General features: G+C 36.9%; 1 protein-coding gene across 16 annotated transcripts in view; it reads left to right on the top strand.

The window, feature by feature from the left end:
• The window catches only part of LOC147365801 (uncharacterized), an 856,584-nt gene that overhangs the window by 572,668 nt on the left and 257,922 nt on the right, over positions 1–25,994 (top strand). For 5 of the 16 annotated variants that reach the window (XR_015132780.1, XR_015132785.1, XR_015132788.1 and 2 more), the window contains exon 3: positions 19,025–19,331. The exons of the other annotated variants lie outside the window; for them this stretch is intronic. The gene's annotated coding sequence lies outside the window, so the exon portion shown is untranslated. The remainder of the gene's footprint in view (positions 1–19,024; positions 19,332–25,994) is intronic. 16 annotated transcript variants of the gene reach the window in all.

Here is a 25,994-nt window from a genome sequence, read left to right as displayed (position 1 = left end):
AAGAGTAAGTGTAATTGCAATTTTGAAAGACACTCAAATTTCCCTTCATTAGAAGCTGAACTACTTCCACTCCTGTCATCAATTCCAGCATAGAAGAGTATCTCTTTTCTCAAAGCTGAACAAATAGAGTGTTGTCAAATGTTTCTGATAGTCTGGATAGATGATTATATAGAGTAATTCTCCATAATGTGAGTGAAATTGACTATATATGTTTTAGTATCATTTGCTTTTCATTTTTTTTGTATATATACTTTTGTTTTGCTTTTTTCTCTTAAATTTGTAGACAATTTTAATTTCCACATAGTTAAAGACTAAAATTTTCTTCTTTGAATCCCAGAAATTTTTAGTAGCTCCTGAGATGTGGTTAAAAAGAGCCTTCCAATTCCAAAGCCATAAAATAATGCCGCATCTTTTTTTTTTTTTTAATACTTTAAGGCTTCATTTTTTCAAGCATTTTAATTATTGACCATTTTGTGGATTTATACCAGTGGTTTGGTATAAGATATGAATCCAATTTTCATCCTCTTCTAAATGACTATTCACTTGTCTAACATTATTGAGTAATAAGTTCTTATTTACCACCAATGACTTATGGTGAAAAGACTCTGATGCTGGGAGGGATTGGGGGCAGGAGGAGAAGGGGACAGAGTATGAGATGGCTGGATGGCATCACTGACTCGATGGACGTGAGTCTGAGTGAACTCCGGGAGTTGGTGATGGACAGGGAGGCCTGGCGTGCTGCGATTCGTGGGGTCGCAGAGTCGGACATGACTGAGCGACTGAACTGAACTGAGAGTGGTTCAGCCGAGTTGGCAAACAATTTGGCATTTATATCAAACAAGTCATATATATATATATATATGTATGTATATATAATTTCTTTTTGTCTTTTTCCCTTTGGCCTTGCCACATGGCTTGTAGGATCTTAGTTCCTCGACCATGAATCGGACTTGTGAGTACTCTGGCAGTGAAAGCAACAAGTGTTAACTAGGGACCATTTGCTTCTCCAGGAGATCTTCCCAACCCAGGGACAGAAGTAGGTCTCCTGCATTGCAGACAGATTCTTTACCATCTGAGCCACCAGGGAAGCCCAGGGTCAGTATAATCACATATATATGCAAAAACAATATGTTTTACCATTAATAAGAGATTCATTAATTCTACTAAGATACATTCATTCAATGCAGTGCCACTAGCTGTTGGAACATAAATGAAGTGAATCCGTATATATGTGTATTGGCATAAAATTCTTTCCAAGAAATATTAAATGATAAATAAATTTCAGCATAATGTGTATTTAGAATGCTAAATTTCATGTGAGCAGAAATATATATGTTTATAAGTATATATGCTTTTAAATATATAAAGCATATGACATTTTGAACATAACTATAATTAACTACATAGGTTATTATTATTAGATTTGTTGCCGTAAGTAAGACTATGAAAGGCAACAAAAAAACTGGGCCTGATGCTTACCTCTGAGAAGAGGATTACAAAATTAGGCCCTGAATAGAACAAAAGTAAACTTTTTTAAAAATAAACTTTTAATTTTAAAATAGTTTTAGCTTAACTAAAAGAATTGTAAAAGCAATGCAGAGTTAAGCTAAAACTATTTTAAAATTAAAGTTTATTTTTAAAGTTTCTTCTATTATTAACACCTTAAATGTATGGTACATTTTTCAAAATTAATGAACCCTTATTTATACATTTTTATTACTGACGAGCTTCCCTGGTGGCTCAGCAGTAAGGAATCCCCCTGCCAACGCGAGAGACACAGATTTGATCCCTGTGTTGGGAAGATTCTCTGGAGAAGGAAGTAGAAACTCACTCTAGCATTCTTACCTGAAAAATCCCATGGATAGACAAGGCTGGCAGAATCCATGGGATTGCAAAAGAGTCAGGCTTAGTGACTAGCCAACAACATTAACTGAAGTCATACTTTATTCAAATTTTTTGTTTTTCCCAAATGCTCTTTTCTGTTCCGAGATCCCATGCAAAATAACATGATGCAGTTACTTTTCATGACTCTCTAGGCTCTTCTTGACTTGCAATTTCTCAGACTTTCCTGACCTTAACTGTTTTGAGGAATGCTGATCTGACATATTGTAGAATGTCCCTCTCTTTGGGCTTGTCTGATGGTTTTCCTATGACTAAGATTTGGGGTTTGGGAGAGGAACACCACAGATATATATTCCCACTGCCATCACATCACATGCTATCAAAATATATACTATCAGTATGACTATTGTTGATAATAACCTTGATCAATGGACAGAGGTAGTGTTTGCCATGCTTTTTTATTCACTGTAAATTTATTTACCCCTCTTCATAGTGAGGTTTTTAGAATTAAGTCATAAATGTTCAGCCTACATTCAAGGAATGAAGAGTTATGCTCTGTTTCCTTGGGACTGAGAATGCTTAGAGAGAATGCTTATGCACAGGTGATTCGTCTAATCTCTCCCAGAAATGTACTTATTCAATCATAGCTGCACTGAACCATAGATATTTACTTCATACTTGAAAAGTGAGGTTGCTCAGTCATGTCTGACTCTTTGCGATTCCATGAACATACCTACCGGGCTCCTTTGTCCATGGGATTTTCCAGGCAAGAGTCCTGGAGTGGGTTGCCATTTCCTTCTCCAGGGGATCTTCCCAACCCAGGGATCAAACCCAGGTCTCCCACATTGCAGACAGATGCTTTATCATCTGGGCTTCCCTGCTGGCTCAGAGGTTAAAGAGTCTGCCTGCAATGCGGGAGACCTGGGTTCCATCCCTGGGTCAGGAAGATCCCCTGGAGAAGGAAGTGGCAACCCACTCCAGGATTCTTGCTGGAGAATCCCATGGACGGAGGAGCCTGGTGGGCTACAGTCCACGGGGTCACAAAGAGTTGGACACGACTGAGCAACTTCACTTTCTTGAGCCATACTTGGGTTGTAATATAACACTATTAACTGTTCAAATGTATCAGTTTCAACATTGAGAATTCTTTTATTTAGTTGGAACTATGCCACCTTAACATACCCCAGAATTGGTTTGTTTGTTTATTTGTTGAGTTCTTCCTTACTTTCTGGCTCTACAAGTTGTTGTAGCCTAATCTTGCGTATTTTCTACCTCAGTCCCAGAATCAGAAATTTTTTCTGAGGAATCCTGACTTCTTTTATTGGAAGAAGGTGTTAAAAATGAATATCTGAGTAAGTGCTCCTTACCATTAGGTGCCTGGTTTTGCTTCTAGGGCATCTTAATAAAAAAGACAAACAAATATATTTATACTAATCTGCATACATACATGTACCTATAAATATTTCTATATGTAAGCATTTAAATCTACATGAAGGTATATAAAGCTAAAGTTGAATTTTTCTGGATGTTTCTAACTTTAATTCATTACAACATGGATCATTCATATTTCCTCCCCTTATCTGTAACTTTCCACTCTGAACAATAAGTCTTTTTCTCATCACCCACCATTCATTTCCTTAATTACTCAATTCACATATGCGTGTATATTGGTGTTAGTATTATTAATCTGTATCCTCATGGCTTTCTTTATAGTCCAACTCTCACATCCATACATGACTACCAGAAAAACCATAACCTTGACTAGAAGGACCTTTGTTTGCAAAAAGATCCAACCAGTCTATCCTAAAGGAAATCAGTTCTGTATATTCATTGGAAGGACTGATGTTTAAGCTGAAACCCAATACTTTGGCCACATGATGTGAAGATCTGACTCATTTGAAAAGACCCTGATGCTGGGAAAGATGGAAGGCAGGAGGAGAAGGGGATGATAGGATGAGATGGTTGGATGATATCACTGACTCAATGGACATGAATTTGGGTAAACTCCAGGAGTTGGTGATGGACAGGAAGGCCTGGCATGCTGCAATCCATGGGGTCGCAAAGAGCTGGACACGACTGAGTGAATGAACTGAAGTTCAATAATTATGCACAGTTATTTTTCCCTTTAGTCTTGTAGACTCCACTCCTTTCCAAAGTAAGTAGGTGAGTACTATTTCCCTCCTCTCACACTTTCAGTATTATGTTGGCTACTCTGTGACTTTTATAGCTCCATATAAAATCTAGTTATAGTTTGTCAATATCCACAAAATAACTTCTGGGTTTTTATCAGAAAGATACTTCTAATTGTACATAGTTTTGCAACTATCTATTTAGTTTTCTCACCATGAGCATGTATTCCTCAATAAACAAAGACTGATTCAAAGAGATTAACCTGAGTACTATTCTCAAGTTTACAAAGTTTGATTGTAAGATATTTAGATAATTAAGCATGGTAATTAAAGTTCTTCTCTCAACTTAAAAGAAATACCTTAGATGTAAAAGAAAATAAAAATCAAACATGATGATGAAGTAGTGAAAATTTAATTGAAATTCTAAGTTTACATATATATATATATTTGTATATTGTGTCTTTGTCATAAGTCTAACAATTTAGAAGAGTAAAATTCATGATTCCTAACCTATATACAATGATAATGTGAATAAAGAATTATATAGTACATGAAAACTCAAACTCTGTCAGCATAGGGATCTCATCTATCTTTTTCATCCTTTAATTCTTAGGACCTACTTGTTCCCAGAACATATATTTCCTGAATGGAATATAGTATCAAAAGTAATAGGTTTTCTCTTAAAGATACTTTCTTTTTAACATAGTTTAGGTCTGTATAGTCTAGTTTCTATTATTTTAAGAGGATACAATTTCAGCATAATTTTTTAAAATATATGCCATCACTTTATAACTTTTAATTTCTACTTTCCATACCAGGTGAGTCAAAACATGACTTTTATATCATCAGTTCAGTTCAGTTCATTCGCTCAGTCGTGTCCGACTCTTTGAGACCCCATGAATCGCAGCACGCCAGGCCTCCCTGTCCATCACCAACTCCCGAAGTTCACTGAGACTCACGTCCATTGAGTCAGTGATGCCATCCAGCCATCTCATCCTCTGTTGTCCCCTTCTCCTCCTGCCCCCAATCCCTCCCGGCATCAGAGTCTTTTCCAATGAGTCAACTCTTCACATGAGGTGGCCAAAGTACTGGAGTTTCAGCTTTAGCATCATTCCTTCCAAAGAAATCCCAGGGCTGATCTCCTTCAGAATGGACTGGTTGGATCTCCTTGCAGTCCAAGGGACTCTCAAGAGTCTTCTCCAACACCACAGTTCAAAAGCATCAATTCTTCGGTGCTCAGCCTTCTTCACAGTCCAACTCTCACATCCATACATGACCACTGGAAAAACCATAGCCTTGACTAGACGGACCTTTGTTGGCAAAATAATGTCTCTGCTTTTGAATATGCTATCTAGGTTGGACATAACTTTCCTTCCAAGGAGTAAGCATCTTTTAATTTCATGGCTGCAGTCACCATCTGTAGTGATTTTGGAGCCCAAAAAAATAAAGTCTGACACTGTTTCCACTGTTTCCCCATCTATTTCCCATGAAGTGATGGGACCGGATGCCATGTAAATAATATTGAAACAGAGAGACCTTTATATTCAGAAAGTGTTTAAAGAAGACTGATAAGATTATTCATTGTAAAGGGAGAAGTGGTTTCTAATAGGTAGGGTAAATTAGGAAATTCATGATTGGAACATTGGAGAAAAGGTCTTACATATATAAAGAAAGTATGGTAACTGTATAAAGCAATAACATATAAGAACATTGAGTTTAATAGTGATATGTGGACAACTGTTACCCTTTTGATTCTATATCCAAACACCATTCTGAATTTAAGGATATCTCTCATTGTATAAGATGTGCTCAAAAGTAGACTTTCCCATTATTAGAAGCCCCCAAAACTAAATATTTTGCTTTAGTTAACTCCTGAGGATACAGGCTCGTAATTCAAGTTCACGTTCTTCTCTTTAGGGCTTCCCAGCTGGCTCAGTGGTTAAGAATCTGCCAGCCAATGCAGAAGCAGATTTGATCCCTGGGTCATGAAGATCCCCTGGGGTAGACGATGACAACCACTCCAGTATTCAGCCTGTAAAATTCCATGGACAGAGGAGCCTGGAGGGCTATAGTCCTGAGGTTGCAAAGAGTCAGACAGGGCTGAGCACACAAACATGCATGCTTCTCTCTGGGGCTTTGAATCTTGAGGGAATCAGTCAAAGACACAAGGTCACTTGAAACACAGAAATGATAGCAGCAGAGATGGTGTAGTGCTGGAAGCCGAGAAGTGGCCAACTCTGATACTAGTATTATCAGTATTGTGTTAAACGAAATATTCTTGAGTATAACTTTGGGTGAATTCTCTGATGACTAACCTCCTTGGTCCCTACCTATTATGTAAGCCTGGTTCTCTACCCTTCCTGTCAGGTTTGTGAACCTTGAAATATCATTTCAACCCCTTATTTTCTGCTTCAGTTAGTTCACTGATTACTGTTGCTTGCAACCAGGAACCCTGACTGAAACACTGAAAATCGATGATAAGGAAATTACTTAAAAAAAAAAAGTCACCTCTGAGAATATACCACAATACTTGCTAGAAAACCTCTCTACTGATAAGTGTATATCTATTAAAAAAAATCAAAACACTTAATGATTTCAAGTATATCCTTTTACATGGTATCAGTATATAGAATATGATGTTAGAGAAGTCAAGTATGACACTAAGATTGGCTTTAGGAAGAGGAGAGAAAGTGGGGCTAAAGTAAAGGAAGTTGTTAGATAATTGGCAGCAAAGATGCTTTACAGAAACACCAATATAGAATTTCAGTAGCAAGAATGAAGAATAATACATAGTTTATACTGCTTTTGGAAAAGTTTTAAAGTGCAGTTAAAGGCAAAGCTAAAGAAATGGAATAGTTTGTTAGTTTTGAAATTAACGTCCTAAGAAAATGGGATCCTTATGTGGCTGGAAACAGATATAGCTGAATAAACTATAAGAAAAAGAAGCTTTTTTTCCCCTTAAATTTGTCTTTCTTGATTGTGTGATTGTGTGGAGTCTCTGTCCACACCTATTTTGTTCTTGTCTCCTCTGTCCTTATTGTGCCCTTCCTTCACACAATTGTCTTTTTCCTCCTCACCTCTTTTCCCAATAATTAAATTTCTCCATTGTTAGTCCTTTTCTGATGAACAAGTTCTTGTGTCCCATTTCTCAGCTCTTATCCTCATCACCTATTTTCAGTGGGCATGTCCTGTTCTAATGAAAAAACCCCAGCATATAGCTCTGAAAAGACTCCGTTGGACTCATTACCTCCTGCAGCGAACAAAATCAGTACATCTGGACACTGCTTAATTCTATAGACGCAGACTTTAATACAATCAGGACACAGCTTGCTGCCCAGTGGAGGAGTGTACATTGCTGTTTGATCCAACTGAATAAATGTGCAAGTAAAGAAATGTAAACACACATGTATGTATACATTCCATCTGAAATGCTCTCCTTTTCTCTCCCCACATCTCACATCTCACTGTATAAGTAACCAGTGGTCTTCAACATATGATGCTCAAGTAAAGTCTTTATTTTCTCATGAAGATCTGAGACTTTTTTTCTGCTAAGTTGAGAGTGATCTTCACAAACAAGATGTAGTATATGTTTATTACTTATAGTATCTACACAGTATGAAGAATTTAATAGGCAGTTGTATGATGTAGAAAAACCAGTGACAAATGGCAATTAGTCATTTTATATACATCAGGATGTAAAATTGATATGTCAAGTGACATTAAGTATGAATATGAAAAGGAAAAATAGTATATGTTGTATTTAATTTGTAATTTCATTTTAAGTTGTAATTTCATTGTAAGTTGTAATTTCATTTTATCTACTTTTTAATCTTTCTTGAAATTCTAAAAATATTCTATGAGGTCCCTTTACTTTTTTTTGCTCTCTTTGCTTGGACTGCCTTTTTCCCCCTATTTGATGGTGGTGGGAGGCATTCTCTAAAAGTTTTATTATATTCTTGGGTGTCTCCAGGGTATATGTGCCCTCCAATGCATGATTCTTCTGCCAAAAAATGACTAAATGAATTGAGCCTGGAAATGATCTGCTGCCACATTTGACACACTTCTCTTTCAGATAACAATAAAATATACTTTGCAAAATTCCACAGTATGTCATGTTTAAAAACAAACAAACAAACAAACAAACAAAAAGCTTATAGAATAAAAGAGCCCCTTATACCTTGAGAAGTATTTAAAATATTATTTACTTCTCTAGTTGCCTTAATCAAATATTATATATGTCTTTGAATTTTCAAACTCTGAAATATTTTGGAATCAATGTTTTTCATAATTTAAACTGATGTTTATATAAATATGATGAACAAACAAAATAAGCATGAGCTTCAAAGTAATACTTTTGAAATCCTGCATTTCAGAAAAAAGGTTGTGTGAAAGCCATCATTTCACACTTGAAAATAACTAAACTTGAAGAATATATTGCTAATGTATTCAGATTGCAAAGGTGAATTGAAAGTGATTTTGCTAGTCCTTCGCCCACTCCAGGCCATTTCTCACCCTTCTTTGCCCTGCTGTGTTCATTGGAAGGCTCGTACCTACAGGTCTTCTCACTTGGGTCCTCTTGTTTTGTAGCTTCCTATTGATGTCAGGAATATCAGGCACTGTCAGGGGACCTCAGGGAAGGAGGGAGACACAAGTGTTGGTTTTCCTCCTTCCATCATGCTTTTGGTTGTATTTCCTGATGATCACTGAATCTCTGTAACTACTGGCACCAGGAGAATGACAGCACAGGATTGAAGGCTGAATGGAGAAAAGATGGAGAGCAGAAGGAGTAAGAGGACCTCTTAGTTGGTTATATGGCTAAAGAGGTGTTTTGGGGGTTAAAACAAAATATTTCATTAGAACTGCCTCCTAGCCTATATGACTTTCTTGTATCAATCACAAAAAAATCCCCCTACAACGGGTAGATTTTTTAAGAACGCAGCTCTCTCAGAGGGTATGTACAAAAAGGCCTCTTTTTCCTGGTCTAGACTGATGCAGTCTGTCATGAGGGCTCACTCTGGTCACAGAAACATGACCTGAATTTTGATCCCCACTCACCACCTCCATGGTGAGCCTTTGTGTTGTTCATTCTTATGAAAATGCAGCCTGACTGTTCTCTGTCTAGCAAGGCCTTTACCTAATCGATTGCTGTGTGATATGAAATCTGTACCCTCTCTTTCATCTCCTCTATGAAATATTTAATAAGCACAATATTGTCCAAAAACATGTAAAAATATCTATAAGCCTATTTATTTTTTTCCTTCAAAAAGAGCTCAAAGAAGATAATGGAGTAACAGCCGATATTTAAATTAAATAATGTATAGATAGTTATACAGATAGTTAGATAATCAGAATGTAGAATGCAGATTTTCTTATTGATGAATGTGAACTGAAGCCTCAAAGCTGTGGATACTCCCTGATATTGTAACCAGAGCTGCTAGACACATTCCCATAAGACTAGTGTGAGTTGGATCTGATGTTTTCTGGTCTTAGAGCTATGACCAAGGAGAAGGTGTCACTTGGTATAAACAAGGCCACCTAGACTCACCTTTTCAGTAGGAGCTGGAGGTAAGGCAAGACTCTTGCTTTATAAGGAAGTACAAGCGGAGGGGCAATCAATTATCTCTACTCCACGTTGAAAGTAAAATCCCTAATAATCTCCTCATAGCCTCCCCTTTCTTTCTTGCTTCCTATATTGATTTATGCTTTAATGAACTCTTCAAATTACATAATCTCAAAGCTTCAGAGTCCCAGCATCCTAGAACACCTCTGAGCCCTTCTTCCTCCAGATTTAATTTCTTGCAGATGTATGTAGAATCTTTCCTAGCATACACTTGCCATTCCTACCACATTTATTTCTGAAAATACCCAAGTTCAAATTTTCTTTTCTTCTCACATTCACTACTTCAGTATACTTACTGAGCCTAATCTGATTTCCATATTTCTACTCCATTTTCCTATCTTTTAATCTAAGCCCAAATATAGATGTTCATAGTAACACAGTTTCAAAGGACCATGGCATGCATACCCAGTTTAAAGTTCAGAAGCTCGTGTGTTTCATATAAACCTCTAGATGAATTTCATCAATAGCATACACACAGGTGATTATGCTACATTGTATCCCATGCATCATTCTCATATGACTCATCCTAAATCTCAGATTCTGTGCTAAACAGCACTTAATGATTTTATTTTTAAGAGGTAATGAAGTTCAAGTTTTAAAGCACTTCATGATCTGGTTCCAGCTCATAGATAAGGGATGATCGCCTTGTATTTACCCTGAGTTTCCCTCAAACAAAATGACTTGCCAACACTCAAATGATCTCCAGGAAATTCCTACCTATTTCCTTTTATACTGTCTACCCTTATTTCTGTGCTTTATTGAGCCCATCTTAAAGGACAGAAATAAGGGCTCAATAAAGGACAGAAATGGTATGGACCTAACAGAAGCAGAAGATATTAAGAGGAGATAGCAGGAATACACAGAAGAACTATACAAAAATGTATAGTTTTATATATATATATATATATGATCATGACCCGGATACTCACAATGGTGTAATCACTCACGTAGAGCCAGACATCTTGGAATGTGAAGTCAAGTGGGCCTTAGGAAACATCTCTATGAACAAAGCTAGTGGAGGTGATGGAATTCCAGTTGAGCTATTTCAAATCCTAGAAGATGATGCTGTGAAAGTGCTGCAGTCAATATGCCAGTAAATTTGGAAAACTCAGCAGTGGCTACAGGACTGGAAAAGGTCAGTTTTCATTCAAATCCCAAAGAAGGGCAATGCCAAAGAATGCTCAAACTACTGCACAATTGTACTCATCTCACATGCTAGTAAGGTAATGCTCAAAATTCTCCAAGCCAGGCTTCAACAATACCTGAACCATGAACTTCCAAGATGCTCAAGCTGGTTTTAGAAAAGGCAGAGGAACCAGAGATCAAATTGCCAACATCCACTGGATCATCAAAAAAGCAAGAGAGTTTCAGAAAGACATCTATTTCTGTTTTATTGACTATGCCAAAGCCTTTGACTGTGTGGATCACACTAAACTGTGGAAAATTCTTCAAGAGATGGGAATAACAGACCACCTGACCTGCCTCCTGAGAAATCTGTATGCAGGTCAGGAAGCAACAGTTAGAACTGGACATGGAACAATAGACTGGTTCCAAATAGGAAAAGGAGTACCTCAAGGCTGTATATTGTCACCCTGCTTATTTAACTTATATGTAGAGTACATCATGAGAAATGCTGGGCTGGAGGAAGCACAAACTGGAATCAAGATTGCTGGGAGAAATATCAGTAACCTCAGATATGCAGATGACACCACCCTTATGGCAGAAAGTGAAGAGGAACTAAAGAGCCTCTTGATGAAAGTGAAAGAGGAGATTGAAAAGGTTGGCTTAAAGCTCAACATTCAGAAAACTAAGATCATGGCATCTGGTCCCATCACTTCATGTCAAATAGATGGGGAAACAATGGAAACAATGAGAGATTTTATTTTCTTGGGCTCCAAAATCACTGCAGATGGTGACTGCAAGCCATGAAATTAAAAGGCGCTTGCTCCTTGGAAGAAAAGTTATGACCAATCTAGACAGCATATTAAAAAGCAGAAATATTACTTTGCCAACAAAGGTCTGTCAGGTCAAGGCTATGGTTTTTCCAGTAGTCATGTATGGATGTGAGAGGTGGACTATAAAGAAAGCTGAGTACTAAAGAATTGATGCTTCTGAACTGTGGTGTTGGAGAAGACTCTTGAGAGTCCCTTGGACTGCAAGGAGATACAACCAGTCTATCCTAAAGGAGATCAGTCTGAGTGTTCATTGGAAGGACTGATGTTCAAGCTGAAACCGCAATACTTCGGCCACCTGATGTGAAGAATCGACTCATTGGTAAAGACTCTGATGCTGGGAAAGATTGAAGGTGGGAGGAGAAAGGGACAACCTTATTTCTTGTCCAAGAAATGTAATACTATTCATTCAAAATATTGCGTTGTCTATTTCTTACTAGTTCTGTCCTACCAAAGGCAATTCCACACCAAAAGTAATTTGTGCTTTGATAGAGCTTACACTAATGTATAGAATGTGGTATGGCTTAAAAATTAAATGTGACTAAAAGCTGCATTTTACCTCTGGCTTACTACTTAATACTGAACAAGTCATTTAATTTATTATATTTTTTCCTCTAGTCCGTAAATGGATAAGTAACATGTACACTGTCTATTGCATAGAGCAAATGGGAAGAGCAAAGTAGGTCTTCTTTCATGCCAAGAATCCAGATGCCTGGGTTCTAATTCTAGCTCTATCATCTCCAAGGTCTTACCTTACGGAAACTACTTAAATTTTCTAAGCCTCAGTTCCTTCATTTGTAATGTGTATCATAACAACTCCTCTGTCAAAAGATTGTGTTGAAAATTAGATGAGATGATACATGAAATCCATAAAGAACAGTATCTGCCAACTAATTAGTAGTTAGTAAATGATACTCTAGTAAGAGTTCATAATTTCTTTTCAACCCTGTTTGACATCTGGCATAGTAAATGCAGACTGAATAAAAATTTTCTTAAAGTACAAACGTTGAGTGAATGGATAATTTGTTTAACCATGATATGTGACTGAGTGAGTAACGGATTTGATCTGAACTGGAGGCTAACATGATTATTAGGTACAGTGTAAAAATAAGATAGAAAAAAAAAAAACCTATGTCCAAAGATGAAGTCCAGATATAAAATCCAGATACAAAGAATTATGAAAATTACAGACTGTGCTTAAATTTGATACAGGATTCAATTGGAAATCATTATGATTAGTTTGAGAAGGGAAGCAAGACAGAGAAAGAAGTGATTCAAAATATATATATTTGGAGCAAGAAACTGAATGGATTAGAAACAGGAAGATACGCATATAGGCAATGGCTTTCATAGCTAATATGGCCTATTTGCAAATACACTTTTCAAACTTAATGGGTTTCATTATCAGAGTAATTACAAACAATCGAAAGTGGAAATGATAGTTGCTCAGTTGTGTAACCCCATGGACTTTGCAACCCCATGGACTGTAGTCCGCCAGGCTCCTCTGTCCAAGGGATTTCCCACGCAAGAATACTGGAGTGAGTTGACATTTCCTTCTCCAGGGGATCTTCCCAACCTAGATATCACACCTGGGTCTCCTGCATTGCAGGATGATTCTTTACTGTCTGAGCCAGCTGGGAAGCCCTTTGTAATTACAATCGTAATTAAGCTAATTTCTTTATTTCATTGTCTTGGTGAGTTGCATGTAAGAAAGATGATTTTCTTATGCTGATGTGCTTTTATGATAGAAATACAAATTTCATGTTAGCAATTCATATTTTTATTTGCTGTAATATAGCTGTTTTTGCTGGGTCATCATAAAATTTATAGTACAATGCATTGAAAATGATTCTTACTAGTCCATCTCAATAACTAGAATATGTTAATCAGTAGGTTTTTATTTTTGAGAACAATAAAAAAACTGCTTTATAGCAAAATGATCAGAGTACTACTCAGTGGTGTTATAAGAAAATGTGAGGAGAATAAAGATTTATTAATGATGGTGAATTGCACTTAACCAAAAATTATTTATGCTGAAAATAAAATCTATAATTTTAATCAGTTTATAAATATATGTATTTTATTGAGTTATTTGAACTCATTAATTATTGTTTTTATTCTAATAATACATATGTAACAAACTGCATGTGTGTGTGCACAGTTACTCAGTTGTGTCTGACTCTTTGGGACCCCATGGTCTGTAGTCCTCCAATCTCCTCCATCCATGGGATTTTTGAGGCAAGAGTAATGGAGTGGTTGCTGTTTCCTTCTCTAGGAGATCTTCCTCACCCAGGGATCAAAGCCATGTCTCCTGAGGCTTTTGCATTGGCAGTTAGATTCTTTACCACTGAGCCACCTGGGAAACCCTGTCTAATAAACTGAGCGGTACCATTAGTTCCTGAAAAAATTAATGCACTTTTTAAATTAAAATTTACACTTTTGGAATCATATGTTGATGAGAGAATTGTATGCCTTCAAAAGGGACAAAGTGATAAGTTGTTTTCCACAAATAGATTCTCATAAGTTCTGACTCTCACATCTCCTAAAGAAAATCTTTTCAGAAACCTGAATATTGATATCCTATAAGTAATTATTAATTGATATTTTAAGTAAAAATTACATATCCAAAAATAATTGATAATCACGTCAGAAGTCATCACCAATCCTTTCAAATTTTAGTGTTTCTAACAATCGTCTTAATACTTAAGATTCTAAGATGTCTTTTAAATATGTGCTTCATAGACATATTTAAAATAAATTTCACAATTATTTAGTTCTTAAATTTGTGACTGTAAGTTTGTCTTAATCTCTCCTTCTCTTCATTTTTTTTCTCTCTCTCTGCCCCCCTGCCCACACAAATATTCATACATAACTTGAATGATCATACTGGACTTCTTAAATATTTTTCTTTTAAATTACAGATTAGATCAAATTTTCTATATTGGTGAGGAAATACATTTCCTACTATCTTTTTAAAATCATGCTATGCTCAGAGATTAGATGAATAAAAAGTTGGTAAAAAGTGCTAACCATAGCAGGGCCTCTGTCCTTGACTATATTCTTAAACCCCCTCTGATTTCAGTAGTATTTTGTTCATCTCAGGTAATTCTAGTTTAAGATTAAGGTATCTAGTCAAATTTCCTACTTTCTATGTGGTGCCTCAGCTTCCCAGGTGGCTCAGCTGTAAAGAATTCACCTGCCAATGCAGCAGATGCAAGTTTCCCAGGGAAAGATCCCCTGGAGGCAGGCATGGCAACCCACTCCACTATTCTTGCCTGAAGAATCCTATGGACAGAGGAGCCTGGCAGGCTACAGCCCATAACAGGTCCATAGGGTCTCAAAGAGTTAGACGCGACTGAGAATACATGCATCTGTGCCTTAGTCAGCTACTGAATAGAAAACACTTGCAGTAAGATGCTAATTACTGACAATAGCTTAAGAAGTTCCTCCTCTACCCTTGGACTATGCTTTGTGCAAGCCTCTCTGGTGTTTTCTATGTGTGTACTAATCCCATGAGTCTTCTTATTTGGAAATGCAATAACCAATAGAGAATACATGGCTGGATCAAGACTCCCTAAAATTATATGTAAAGTTTTGTCTTTATGCACATATTAATAATTTCAAAAAGAACTTAAATCAAATACATAACCTATTTGTGATCCAGAGTAAGGTGAAGGTGCACAGTTTGGCAGAAAGAAGAGGCTAGTACAGCTGGGAAAATGGACAAGCCCTCTATAGACCCAATTATCCTTGAAAAATGCTTTTTTTTCCACTTAGAATTCTTTTACTTCCTGTTACACATCTCTGTGTCTATTTAACATAACATATATATATATATATATTTAAATTACAGCATGAAGTTTTAGGGGGGACCTTTGTTATTTATGTAAATTAAACTAGACAATTTCTATTTCCTTCTGAGTTCTTTTAAAGAATGGTCCAATCCTGAAAACTTTCTAGCTTTTTAGTAGCCTGCTGACTTGTGGGAGATTGTAAAATTTTTCACTGTGCTCCTGGACTCCCTGAAGAATGGGATGAAGCTTGCACCATACCGATTCTGAGTTTGTAGGCTCCTTAATGTCTGTTTTTTTGTGTGTGTGTGAACACATTGCTTCCTCTTATTTCTTTAACTCCACTCTCAGTTAATGTGGTTAAAAAATATTCAGCTAATTAATTATAGAAATAAAAAGAAAATAATTATTTAGAAATCTATAGTCATTTTCTCTGACAAATGTACTCCTTGGAAGAATGCTTAACAAATTATACACATGTCATGGGGAGAATAATAATTAGTATGTCGTTCAGTTCACTTCCAAAAACATTTTAAGGCAGCTACTTACATGAGACAGTGCTTCCAAATGTGGAAAGCTGAGTAAGACACAGTTAATGACTTGAAGGAATTGGCTGTCTAGAAAGAGAAACTAGCATGGAAGAGAATAATGATCTTACTTCACCGTAGCTAATGGTCCATTCTCTTTTCCTTGATTCTTACTTTTGCCTCAGTAGTAGCTTTTATTTTGTCTACTCAGAATGACTGTTTTGGGAGAATGTTTTCTCTCCTCTACCTACAATGGAGATATCTTTTTTCTGCTCATAACTTACTTGACCAAGTTTAGACAGTTGACTCAAACTGAGCTAAATAGATTTCCCCTTTCACATTATTAGAACTGCAAAGTTCAGAAGTGGTTGTGAGTGGCTTATGACCATGCTAAGTCATGGAAATTTGGAGGCAGTGGTTCCTACTCTTTTGGCCCAATGACGAGAGAAAGTCATATCTAAAGAGAGACTACAATATGTACAAAAAAGAGAAGAGGAGATCTGAGAAAGAACGTTCTGATGGATTTTTTTCTTTTTTTAGTTCTCTAATTCCAGGAAGGCATGAATTCTGTACCACCAGACCAATAGCCTTTCCATCACAGCCTTTCTACCTCTGTCCTTGTAACCAACACAAGCAAATTAACTTTTTGTACCACTGTTTCCTCATCTATAGAAAAGTAATGATAGTAATAGTGTATTAATTACTCCATAGTAATAGCTATATATTACTATAATAATTGTAGTATATTATCTCAATGGTATTACTATGGGGTGTTTCCAAAGATTAAATGACCTAATACATGTAATGTCCTAGAGCAGATTTTGGCACTTAGCAAACACTTGATAAATGTGAGCTGACATCATTATCGCTCTTGCTATTGGATTTCATGGGATAACTTTCAATAATTAAAACAAACTACCTCTTTTACTTCCTTGAGATTATTTCTGCTACAGAAAACTCAAAAAATTTCCTTCTCTATAGAGTTTTATCTCTGCTTTGGTGTTTTTACTTTAATAGGCACCACAGGAGACACCTAAGGTTGATAGAAAAAATTAACCTTGGCAAATAGTTCTCCAGATTTATTTTTCTCTTTGTTAAATGCAGATAATAATAACTATTGTGTATGGATGTTTTAGGATTAACACTTACAATCTATCACCTGGCATATTGTGAATAAGCATCTATTATTATGATATTTATATTTCCATAGATTTATTCTTATCTTGCTATATTATTAACTCTTACTAGGGAATATTATTATTGCCTGATCTGCCTGAATTTTGAGTTATTTCACTTAGAAATTGGGGCAGAGTTTTGTTTTGGGGGATCTTTAGCTAGTAATTTTAGGTCTTAAAAGTAAGTACTGCAATAAAATAATTAAGTAACTTTACCCATTATGGGTATTAAATGTCTATTTTTTTGCCAATTTTTACAGAATGACAGTTAAAGTAGGATTAATATTTATAACTATTTAATCATTTCCTTACAGTGCCTACTCTTAATGCATTTCCACTTCAGTATATTAAATAAGTTAGCATATATTCTTTAAAAATTTTAAATTTTAAACTCCATTTAGAAGAGAATTAAGATGTTATAGTAATGAAAATAGACATTAAAAAATAGTTTCCATTTTCTCTATATTTCTCAGATTTCTCTGTCATTCCATTTGTATTTGTCATTCTAGTTTTATCTTTCTGGTTGCATGTTTGCATTCGGGATTGCATTGTCAGAATCAGCTACTAAATCATAACTTGACTTAATGTAAAGTATACTTTTATAATTTTAATTAAATAATTCATAGTTTTTATGTATCATAAATATAAGGAGCCCAATTTAATACAGGCCCTTTTACCCTCAAGCAGAAATCAGTATGGCCAAGAAGAATTTCTGAATAAAGTCTTTTTTATGATTTTCAAATGCTTATAAGCATAAAATGGCAACAAACAAAAGCGTCTTCAATATTAAAAAATATACTGATAAATCTCTCTATGTAAAAGAGGCATTCAAAAACAAAATAACAAATCACCATGAATTTAGTGATCTAAAGAATATTTCATAAGAAGACCTATGGGCTGCAATTAAAATGGTAATCAAAGCAAATACATGCTTTAAATTAGTTTATTACTTAAAAAGAAAGACAAAAGTAAATTCTTAATTTAATAAATTAGAAAGAGTAGTTTTGTTAAAATATAAAATTAAAAGTAATTGAATAAATTATAAAAAAAGAGAGTAAAAATGATCGAAAAATGCAGCATTTACACTTTCAAAGGCTTAACATATCAGTAAAAGAATTACTTCTAGTAACATATAATGTTACTTCTAGAATAATGCATAACTTAAAAGATCACTGGGTAAATTCAATGAAATAACATAAATGTTCAATGAATGAGAATTATTATTATTATATAATAAATACAGACTTTAGCTTTCACCAGTGTTTATTATGTTAGTAAAATCTCACTTATAGTACAGTAAGTTTTTAAACTAATATATTGAGCTGAAATTCAACATCATGGTCTATTTGGACTGCTATTAACAAATAACAGAGGCTGGATAGCTTTTACATAAACAACATAAATTTATTTATCACTACATAGTCTGGAGGCTGAGATATCCATGATGAATGCCCTGATAAAGTTGGTGAGACTTCACTTTCTGATTCATAGATGTCAGTCTTCTCGTTGTATTCTCACACGGCGGAAGGTGCAGTCTAGCTCTCTGGCACTTCTTTTATTAATATCAGGACACTAATCCCAATCATAAGGGCTCAATGGATTTAATAATATTTAATAAAATATTGCATATCAGTTGAGTTCAGTCACACAGTCATGTCCAACTCTTTGCAACCCCATGGACTGCAGCATGCCAGGCTTCCCTGTCCATCACCAACTCCTGGAGCTTACTCAAACTCATGTCCAGTGAGTCGGTGAAGCCATCCAACCTCAGACAACCATTTTGCCTTTTTGCACTTCTTTTTTGGGGGATGGTCTTAACCACTGCCTCCTGTACAATGTCACAGACCTCCGTCTATAGTTCTTTAGGTACTCTGTCTATCAGATCTAATCCCTTGAATCTGTTTGTCACTTTCACTGTATAATCATGAAGGATTTGATTTAGATCTTACCTGAATAGTCTAATTTATTTCTTCAATTTAATCCTGTAGTTTGCAATAAGGAGTTCATGATCTGAGTCACAATCAGCTCCTGGTCTTGTTTTTGCTGACTGTATGCTGCTGCTGCATTTGCTAAGTCGCTTCAGTAATGTCCGACTCTGTGCAAGCCCATAGACGGCAGCCCACCAGGCTCCCTCATCCCTGGGATTCTCCAAGCAAGAACACTGGAGTGGGTTGCCATTTACTTCTCCAGTGCATGAAAGTGAAAAGTGAAGGTGAAGTCACTCAGTCATGTCCTACTCTTAGGGACCCCATGGACTGCAGTCTACCAGGCTCCTCTGTCCATAGGATTTTCCAGGTAAGAGTTCTGGAGTGGGGTGCCATTGCCTTCTCCTGCTGACTATATAGAGCGTCTCTATCTTTGGCTGCAAAGAATATGATCAATCTGATTTTGGTATTGACCATCTGGTGATGTCCATGTGTAGAGCCTTCTCTTGTGTTGTTGGACGAGAATGTTTGCTATGACCAGTGCGTTCTCTTGGCAAAACTCTGTTAGCCTTTGTCCTGCTTCATTTTGTACTCCAAGGCTAAATTTGCCTATTACTCCAGGTATCGCATGACTTCCTACTTTTGCATTCCAGTCCCCTATGATGAAAATAACATTTTTTTGGGTGTTAGTTCTAGAAGGTCTTGTAGGTCTTCTTCAGCATTACTAGTTGGGGCATAGAATTGGATTCAGTTCAGTTCAGTTCAGTTGCTCAGTCGTGTCCAACTGTTTGCATCCCCATGAATCGCAGCACGCCAGGCCTCTCTGTCCATCACCAACTCCCGGAGTTCACTCAGACTCATGTCCATAGAGTCAATAATGCCATCCAGCCATCTCATCCTCTGTCGTCCCCTTCTCCTCTTGCCCCCGATCCCTCCCAGCATCAGAGTCTTTTCCAATGAGTCAACTCTTCACATGAGGTGGCCAAAGTACTGGAGTTTCAACTTTAGCATCATTCCTTCCAAAGAAATCCCAGGGCTGATCTCCTTCAGAATGGACTGGTTGGATCTCCTTGCAGTCCAAGGGACTCTCAAGAGTCTTCTTCAACACCACAGTTCAAAAGCATCAATTCTTCAGCGCTCAGCTTTCTTCACAGTCCAACTCTCACATCCATACGTGACCAGAATTGGATTACCATGATATTAAATGGTTTGCCTTGGAAACAAACAGAGATCATTCTGTCTTTTTTGAGATTGTACCCAAGTACAGCATTTTGGATTCCTGTTGACTATGAGGGCTACTCCATTTCTTCTAAGGGATTCTTGCCCACAGTATAGATATAATTGTCATGTGAATTAAATTCACCCATTACAGTCCATTTTAGTTCACTGATTGCTAAAATTTCGATGTTCATTCTTGCCATCTCCTGTTTGACTACTTCCATGAAAGTGAAAGAAGAGAGTGAAAAAATTTGCTTAAAGCTCAACATCCAGAAAACTAAGATCATGCCATCGCGTCCCATCACTTCATGGCAAATAGATGGGGAAACAGTGACAGACTTAATTTTGCAGGGCCCTAAAAATCACTGCAGATGGTGATTGCAGCCATGAAATTAAAAGACACTTACTCCTTGGAAGGAAAGTTATGACCAACCTAGATAGTATATCAAAAAGCAGAGACATTACTTTGCCAACAAAGATCTGTCTAGTCAAGGCTATGGGTTTTCCAGTGGTCATGTATGGATGTGAGAGTTGGACTGTGAAGAAAGCTGAGTGCCATAGAATTGATGCTTTTGAACTATGATGTTGGAGAAGACTCTTGAGAGTCCCTTGGACTGCAAGGAGATCCAACCAGTCCATTCTAAAGGATATCAGTCCTGGGTGTTCATTGGAAGGACTGATGCTAAAGCTGAAACTACAATACTTTGGCCACCTCATGTGAAGAGTTGACTCATTGGAAAGGACCCTGATGCTGGGAGGGATTGTGGGCAGGAGAAGGGGACGACAAAGGATGAGATTGCTGGATGGCATCACCAACTCGATGGATGTGAGTTTGAGTGAACTCCGGGAGTTGGTGATGGACAGGGAGGCCTGGCGTGCTGTGATTCATGGGGTTGCAGAGTTGGACGCGACTGAGCGACTGAACTGAACTGCAAATCACTGCAGACAGTGACTGCAGCCATGAAATTAAAAGTTGCTACTCCTTGGAAGAAACGTTGTGAGCAACCTAGACAGCATATTAAAAAGCAGAGACATTACTTTACCAACAAAGGTCTATCTAGTCAAAGCTATGGTTTTTCCAGTAGTCATGTATGGATGTGAGAATTGAACTATAAAGAAAGCTGAGAGATGAAGAATTGATACTTTTGAACTGTGGTGTTGGAGAAGACTCTTGAGAGTCCCTTGGACTGCAAGGAGATCCAATAAGTCCATGCTAAAGGAAATCAGTCCTAAATATTCATTGGAAGGACTGATGTTGAAGCTGAAACTCCAATACTTTGTCTGCCTGATGCGAAGAACTGACTCATTTGAAAAGACCCTGATTTGGGGAAATATTGAAGGCAGGAGAAGGGAATGACAGAAGATGAGATGGTTGGATGGCATCACGGACTCAATGGACATTAGTTTGAGTAACTCCAGGAGTTGGTATTGGACAGGAGGCCTGGCTTGCTGCAGTCCATGGGGTTGCAAAGAGTCCCAAACGACTAAGTGACTGAACTGAATTGAACTGAACTGAATTTACCTTAATACATGGTTCTAACATTCCAGGTTCCTATGCAATATTGTTCTTTACAACATTGGAGTTTACTTTCATCACCAGTCACATCCACAATTGGGTGCTGTTTTTGCTGTGGCTCCATTTCTTCACTCTTTCTGGAGTTATTTCTCCATTCTTCTCCAGTAGCATATTGGGCACCTACTTACCTGGGCAGTTCATTTTTCCGTGTCCTATCTAGTTTGCTTTTTCATACTGTTCATAGGATTCTCAAGGCAAGAATACTGAAGTGTTTTGCCATTCTCTTTTCTAGTGGACCACGTTTTGTCAGAATTCTCCACTATGACCTGTCTATCTTGGGTGGCCCTACATGGCATGGCTTATAGTTTCACTGAGTTAGACAAGGCTGTGGTCCATGTGATCAGTTTGATTAGTTTTCTGTGATGGTGGTTTTCATTCTGTCTTTCCTCTGAAGGATAAGAATAAAAGGCTTATGGAAGCTTCCTGATGGGAGAGACTGACTGTGGGGAAACTGGGTCTTGTTCTGTTGGGCAGGGCCTTGCTCAGTAAATCTTTAATCCAATTTTCTGTTGATGGGTGGGGTGGCTGTGTTCCTTCCCTGTTGTTTGCCCTGAAACCAAACTGTGGTGGAGGTAATGAAGATAATGGTAACCTCTTTCAAAAGGTATCATGCACACACTGCTGCACTGCTGCATTCAGTGCCATGACCCTGCAGCAGATCACCGCGGACCCATGCCTCTGCTGGAAACTCCTGGACACTCACAGGAAAGTCTGGGTCAATGTCTTGTGGGGTCACTATTCCTTTCTCCTGGGTCCTGGTGCACACAAGGTTTTGTTTGTGCCCTCTAAGAGTCTGTTTCCCCAGTCCTGTGTAAGTTCTGTAGTCAAATTCCACTGGCCTCCATAGTCAAATTCCCTGGGGGTTCTCAGTCCCTTTGCCCAATCTGCAGGTTGGGAAATCTGTTGTGGGTCCTAAAACTTCTTAACAGTGCAAGAATTTATTTGGTATAATTGTTCTGCAGTTTGTGGGTTGTCTACTTGATGGCTCTATGGTGGGGTTAATGGTGACCTCCTCCAAGAGGGTTTATGCCACACCCAGGTCTGCTGTACCCAGAGCCCCTGCCCCTGCTGCAGCCCACTGCTGATCTGTACCTCCGCAGGAGACACTGAAAAACTCAAAGGCAGTTCTGGCTCTGTCTCTATGCACCACAATTTGTTTATCCACTCATCTGTTGATGGACATTTGAGCTATTGGTGAAATAACTAAATATCTGTAAATAAATTTCTAAATAAATAAATAGTGAAATAACTTAGTTGAAACTCTAACAGAGTCTCCCCAGAGATTGATATCTGAGTCTCTCTTTCTCTCTTGTATCCACTAAAAGAAACATGTGCCAGTAAATAAGCCATATTTCTTCTCCAGAATCAAATGTCACAAACCAGTGATATTCAATGGCAGTTTTAAGGTTATTACCCCTTAAGAACTTTTTTGATACATGGATAGATATTTTTCAAAATGACTTATCTTGTCTCCATGAACCATATACACTGTTTTCATTCTTATATGTAACCAGACTCTGTTTCCTTTCCTCAGTTTATTTCCCCTTTCGAGAAATATTACCATAGATAACAGTTATTAATCATGTTCTGTGAGATCCTCAATTATGCCAGACACGTAAGGCAAAGAAGCTTGGGGATCACCATAAACCTATAATTTTACAATTCACCTTTGAAAATGTAGGATCCTTCTACATTTGCAGAAATAAATGTGTTCATTTTTCTACTCAAAATTTATTGGCATTTCAAAAAACATTTCAGCTTGAATGAGATGAGAATATATCTCTAATGATTTGTTGTCCATCTGTTATCTTGAAGTCAATATGAAACCACTGGTATCACCTTTTGATATTTTCTTGTTCTATAGGAAGTTGAATTATAACAAAGTTAAAGAGAGAAAGAAAAATGTTGTGAAAACACCAACTCATTCTTTTGGGGAAAGGAGTAAGAGATTTTATTAGATTCTTAATATAGTAGTTAGATGAGCAACTGATCTGATCTGATCTGATAGTAGTTAGAGAATCTGCCTAATCCTTTTATTTACTGTGCCTGGTATAATTAGAGTATATGATGATAACACCAATATGAACAATGTTGATTAAAATTTAATAGATTTTGCATTTTATTCTCACCCCTGTTTTTTTAAAGATTTGAATCATTTGCGAAGTATGCACTTAGATATATTTTTGCCAACTTTTTTTTTTTAATTTCTCCTTTTTGAATGTGAAACTTCCTTCAAAATGTTTTGAAGAAGTGGCATCCAAGAAAAGGATCTGAAACACTCTTATACAGTATATATAGTACTTACAATTTACAAACTGTAGTGTCTTTTCTAAAAGCCTTGCTTTTAGCAATTAAGCTAAAAAAGCTCTTGAAAAAGTATTTATGTACTAAACACATTTGAAGATAGTTGAAATAATATTCTAGTCAAATAGAAAGGGACATATTTGATAAAAGGGAAAGTTTTTCAATCTAAATGTCAAACTGTTTTCAATCTCAAATTTTATAATAAATTTAAAAGAGTCTTTGGTCTAATATGATGTTTTTTTGTAAACTTTAGTGTCTTTCACATACAGATGAATACTGAAAAGAGAAACAAATTTATTTATTTTTCTTTCTGTTGATGTAATAACCCCATTAAAATTAGTATGCACCAAAGGAGATGCCTCCCAGCAAGAAATGCATCAACATTTCCAGTTGCTTCCTTAACATGTACTCTTTCCTTTCTGCAAGGACTTTTTAAAACCTTTCAATTTTCTCAATTTCCAGACAAAGAAGCCTCTATTTTACATACAAGATGGAAACTATCAGAAGGTCAATTAATATTAGCTTCACTGAACATGTAAACCCTTGCTATTAAACTCTCCCACTGTTTTCTCCTTCACTACTGAAAAACAGTCTTCTTTCCCATCAATGTTTTGTAACCTGAGGCTTCACACCTCTCTCCACTTTGATTACCCTTCTCTTATTTCTGTATTCAGCTCATTTGTTTCTTTTCAAAAATCTTTAAACATAATCAGATATTTCTAATTCAAACATCTTTAAGATATCAACAGATGAATAAAAACAATGAATACAGTAGTCCTTCCAGTTGCTGTTTGATCTCACCCAGCCTTTTGATAGCTTACAGTGAATGGTGTCAGATTTGTGATCCCTGAAGGAGAGAATTTCTCTTCAGGACCAAAGTCATGGCTTCAGTTCACTTAGAACTCTGTGGAGCTGAAGTTTTATCACAGTGAAAAATGGATAGAGAAAACTTCTGACATAGACATCAGAAGAGGGTGGATAGTGCCCCACTCACTAGCTGGGGTGGGGCTTTATATACTTTTTCAATTGGTTACAAACAATAGATAAAAAGAATATCTCAAGATTATAAAGGTCTTACCAGACTCACGCCCACAACATACATCTTAAAATAGCAGGATTAGTCAGAAGGTTTTTAATAAGAAGGAGAAACATATTCTTGGGCAAGATACACTGTTGTTATATAATCATTAGCATAGAGCTTAAGGAAAAACATAGTTTGAGCAAGACATGTTGTTTGTTGTGAAATCATTAGCTCTCAGCTTAAAGAAAGTTAATCTTAGGTGAAATAAATTGTTGTCATAACAACTCAGAGTTTAAGGAAAAAAATGCTTATGTGACTAAGACAAAGCAATGTAGGAAAAAAAATGTCTGTTCCTTTCTCCTCCTTGAGGGCCCTGGTCTCCTTATTGACCTACCTTCTAGTCAAAGCTGTGTTTTTTTACAGTAGTCATGTATGGATGTGAAAGTTGGACTATAAAGAAAGCTTTATAGTTCACTGAAGAATTGATGCTTTTGAATTGTGTTGTTGGAGAAGACTCTTGAGAGTCCCGTGGACTGCAAGGAGATCCAACCACTCCATTCTAATGGAAATCAGTTCTGAATAGTCATTGGAAGGACTGATGCTGAAGCTGAAACTCCAATTCTTCGGCCACCTGATGTGAAGAACTGACTCATTGGAAAAGACCCTGATTCTGGGAAAGATTGAAGGCAGGAGGAAAAGGGGATGACAGAGGAAGAGATGGTTGGATGGCATCACTGACTCTATGGACATGAGTTTGGGCAAGCTCTGTGAGTTGGTGATGGATAGGGAAGCCTGGCATGTTGCAGTCCATGGGGTCAGACATGACTGAGCAACTGAACTGAATTGAAGAATTAGCTCTCTCACTTTCATAGTCAACTGTTTGTAAGAGTGACATATTTACTATCACCCACCTG

Source organism: Bos grunniens, chromosome 9 (genome assembly GCF_055505025.1).
Source record: "Bos grunniens cultivar Pamir isolate PY7600 chromosome 9, Bosgru_T2T1.0, whole genome shotgun sequence".
Lineage (NCBI taxonomy): Eukaryota > Metazoa > Chordata > Mammalia > Artiodactyla > Bovidae > Bos > Bos grunniens.
Note: the sequence above shows the minus strand (reverse complement) of the source record. Positions and strands in the feature narration are given on the sequence as shown.